Source organism: Nothoprocta perdicaria, unplaced genomic scaffold (assembly GCF_003342845.1).
Source record: "Nothoprocta perdicaria isolate Ctin4 unplaced genomic scaffold, notPer1 scaffold_41, whole genome shotgun sequence".
NCBI classification, from domain to species: Eukaryota; Metazoa; Chordata; class Aves; order Tinamiformes; family Tinamidae; genus Nothoprocta; species Nothoprocta perdicaria.
In genome coordinates, this window is record NW_020455655.1 from 3543611 (window position 1) to 3548255 (window position 4645).

Consider the following 4645-nt stretch of genomic DNA (forward strand, 5'->3'; position numbering starts at 1 on the left):
CCTGCTGGTGGAGCCTGCATCATTAACGGGGTGGTCCTGGCTGCAGCAAGAGCTCAGCGGCTTCCAAACAAAGCACAGCAAAACAGCTTGAATCTCAGACCCGTTCTCAGACTACCAAGAAGCCAGCAAGGCACCCAGCACTCCCAGCGTGAGCCGCCCCGAGGGAGGAAAGCTCCCCTATGCCGCCATCCGCACGGCCTCCATTCATGGAATAAATAATAATAATCAAGAAAAATACTGATCTGAACAGAGCCAGCAGTTTCCAGCGCTCGCCTCGCTAGTTCTTGCCGGGAAGTCCTTCCGCAGCATCCTGCGGCCCCGCCGGGCGCCGCGCTCTGTCCCGGCGCTCCGCGGCTGCGGCGGCCCCTGCGCGGCTGCTCCRCGCCCGGCCCCGCCGCCCGTTTTATGAATGAAGTTTTTGTGAATGACGGCGGCGCGTGCGGGCGGGCAGCGCCGTGAATGGCGCTGCGCGGCCCCGCGCCCCCGGGGGCGCCTCGCAGCCAATCGCGGCCCGCCGCTGACTCACGCGCCATAAATACGCTAAAGGAGCGGCCCGCGAAAAGCGGCGGCTGCCCCAGCCCCGCCGCCCCTGGGGGCTCGGGCAGCTGCGCGACCCCCCCCAGCAAGAGCCCCCCGAGCCGCCCCGCTGGGAGCCGGGCGGATGTGACTCCAGCGGTGCCGGGATGTTAGCGGCACGCAGCGCATCCCGGGGGAAGGTGCGATCCATCTTTCCTGACGGCCGAGTTCCTGCGCATTGACCGCCCGCTCGATAGCGGAGCCAGCGCCGCTTCCTGGCGCTGCCAGGGCTGCTGGAAAGGCAGGATGGGAGCTGAGCACGCAGGAAGCTGAGTAGGCAGCGGCCCCAAATAGCAGGACAGGGAGCACAGCCCTAGCTCCCAGTGGCACCCCGCCCCCCGGCAGCTCCCACCCCAGGAGAGAGCACCTTGCAGCTCTCGCTGCCCCTGCCCACGGGGCCGGCTCCCGCTGGATTCAGCTGCCACCTGAAAACAACCTGCCCACCGTTCATTACAGGCGTGGTGACAAAGCCCAAGCTGCTGCCCCCTCCACCTCCCGCTCCATGCAGTGAGCATCTTCTGATTGAAGGAATGACAATTTCCTTCCAGTTCTCTGCCTGCTTGTGCTGAAGCTCGTGGCAAATGATAAATTGTCTCTGAACAGAAAGAAAGGRAAAAAAAATCCCCTCTGCAGCACTGCATAGAAGCCAAGGTGGGCGCTCGGGGGGAGGAGTTGTGTCCGTGGCTGAGTCACCTCCGTGCAACCCAGCTTGGACACCTTGGACAAAGCCATGGAAATCACCACACAGCAGCCCCGGCTTCACAGCAAAAGCTAAAATCCTTACACCTGCCTTTCCCCTCTCATTGAGCTTTCCATGGTGCATTCTCCTTCATGGTGCTTACACTGAGACCGGGCCAGCTCCTGGCTCCCAGGCAGTGCCGAGAGGCAGGACAGGACAAGAAGCAGCCCCGGAGGTCCCAGCCAAGGGAACCAAGGGCAAGTCCAGACTGGACACAGTGTCTTGCACTTTTCCTCTTGTTTAAAAGCTCTTACTCTAAAAATTACCCTAAAAGACATTATGATCAAATTGGAGGAAAAAAAAAAAAAAAAAGAAAGGCAGTCCTGGTTGTACTCAGGAGCTATTGCTCAGTGAGGCAGTGGCTTCTTTTCCGTGAGCTGCTTTTGGTGCATGGGACGTCTCACACTGCCCACAAAACCAGCCTCAAAGGGAAAACCAGCACAAGTCAAGAGCAATGACTAATTTCTCATGAAGTTTTAATGACAGCTTCAAGCACCAAAGGACAGAAAATGCGCAGGAGTGATTAGCAGCTCTGTTGATTGCACATAAAGCACAGAAATTCTCTTAACACGAATGTTTTTCCCTTTTAGCTCTTAAACTTTGATGCTGGGCTAGAACACGAGCTCCACACAGCCGGAAGGGAAGGCCAAACCAGGGCCTGGGCTCACTGAGGGCCTCCCTGAGCCGAGGGTGGGACCCAGAGGCRTCTCCCTTTCCCTTCCTTTCCCTCACAAGTGGTTGTGGATGCAGGGACGGGGAAAGGAGGAGCGATGGGAAGAGGCAGCTGGGGCAGAATGCAGACAGTGAGAATCTGGGCTCCCATCTCGGAGAATCCCCTCCAATCTGCCCCTGGCCCCACAGAAAGACACACGCTTGCCAAAGATTCCGCTGCCTGTGGTGGGAAGAGCGACAGTGTGAGAGCTGYGGCCACCACTCAACGGCCTTGTCTGAGGCGGCCTTGGCCATGGGGACAGGGTGGGAGAGGAGGAGACAACCTGGAGCCTGGGGCAGCTGAGGAGCCCTGCGGCCGCTGCTGGCTAACAAGCCCTGGGAGAGCAGCAGGAACAAAGGTCCTGGAGCACCGGGCGCCTCAGGGACTGCCGCACAGGCTGGGTTTGGCACCCGGGCTTGCTGTTCACCAGCACCAGTCCCACTGGGAGCCTCAGCGCCCGCCCGGCCTCGCCGGCTGCCGCCACCGGCCGGGGACGAGCAGCGCTTCCCGCGCGCGGTGCCCTCGAACCGCAGCCAGAGCCACCTCCGGTGCCGTCTTCTCAGGCAGAGGCCACCCCATCCTAAGCCCCTTGTGTATTTCTTGGGGTGGAAGAGGGATTCACAGGAGTCCAACCCCCCACATTTCAAATGACAACTAATTGTTGCTCTGTCCCTCTGCAAGAGCCAGGCAGCCTTAGTATGTACGAATGAGGCCTTGCAAAGCACAGGATGCACTAACCTTTGCTGTAAATACAAACAGAAAAGCTGCCCCTGGGCTTGGGGTGACGGCAGCCTCCCCCTGTTCACCAAGGAAAGACAGACACAGAGCTCGGTACCGAGAGGATGGGAAATGCGAGTTACCCCGTGCCCATGTGTCTTTACGTAAGAGCAAGTCTGCTATGGGTGGTACGTGATTACTGAATTCCCCTTTCCTCATTAAAGTACTGTCCTCGGAAAATAACACTGTGATGGCGAGCTGAGCATTTTAGATAGTGTCCAGATGGACACCCACACATATCCGCCTCTCAAAAGGGAAAACAGCCAAGCGCCCAAGGAAAACCATCATGTAACAGTTAGGAGGAGGCCAGGGCTCCGCAGCTGTTGCCAAAATGCACGTTCCGACCTCAGTTCCCAGCATTTCATAGTGTTTGCTGACTTGTAAAAAGGGGGTTAACACACAAAGTGATACTCACGCACGTAACCAGTCTTCTGCTTTGTTATCTCTTGACCAATGCTGTAAAAAACAATATGAACAAAAAATAATGAATACAAACAAAAAATAATAAATATGAACAAAAATTCTGAAGGCACAGAGTATGTGTCTTCMTACTCTGGGATACTGAAAATCCTGTGCTGGGCTGTGCGGATTCCCCGAGCCTTGGCAAACTCCCAGGCTGGCCCGACTAAACCCGCACCCGAGAGCTCGCCCGGCTCCGGCGGCGAGGACAGGGCTGCGGGCTCCASAACTGCCCTTCTGCTCGTGGACTTCTTGCTGTGGGGCACAGCGACACGGAACATTAACACCGAGAGCATCGCTTGAAAACTTCTCGATAAACACAGGGGAATTTCTCAAGGGAGAAAGTGCTTTGGAACTAAAACCCGCTTATTTTACTGTGGTTTAACGAAGAAAGGGGAGGAAGAGAGGTCCCATTGTAAGGCTTTAGGGTAATTAATCTCCTTGTCACTGTCCCGGTGCAGTCACAAGATGCCACCTACTTTTTTGTACTTTCCAAAATCCACTTCAGGTCAAGAAGCTGCAAGCAAAGCCCACAGAGGAGGAGTAACTTTGACAGAAAGCGATAGCACTTGCAAAGCAGGGTTTGGACCAGAAATACTTTCAACAGAAGACAACTGCAACAGCAGAATTGAAACATGAAGTTCAGGCACATAAATAGAAAATTCAAAATTACAGGATGGAGCTGTATCCTTTGCGAATTGCTGCAAATACTCTGGCACGTAGGAGTTGCAAAACAAGTTAATGACACTGTTACTAGAGATGCAGAAGAGTGAGCGGCTCCGTGAGTCACCGGCGAGCCCAGCGACGACACGTTGAGAACTTCACGTTACTCCACAACGTGCAGCAGAGAGGGGATGTCAACCTAAGGCCCCTTGCTGGGGCAGTACGGAAGAAATCCTGTTTTCCAGAGGTGTCTGTGCTGGGGAAGCAGCTGCTCTTGCACCCCTAGGGTGAAATATTATTTTTAAGAGAGCCCTTCTGACCCCTTCTGTTAGCAGGCGCTCGGAGGAAGGGTAGTTTGTGTCTCTCAGCATTTTCAGGTCACGCTATGGCAGCACCCGTGGACCCCTAAGGCAGGGAGCCTGTTCCAGCCGGTTCCCCATCCCAATGGGAGCGGAGAGGCCCCACTCGCTGCTGGGGCTGGGGACCACCCGGGCCCCTGGGGCCTGAGGCCGAGTAGGGCAGAGCTGGCCACAATGTCCCCCAATGTCCCCCCCCCCACCTTCCTGCAGTCACCAGCAGCACCCGGGCAGCACCCAAGGGCCCCAACTCCAGATAAAGCAGCCACCGAACAAAGACACCGCTCTGCGGACACCATAAATTTCTACAATCATTTATTAGTTATGGAAGAATCCCCACTAGTATTTACATAGTGCAAAAAA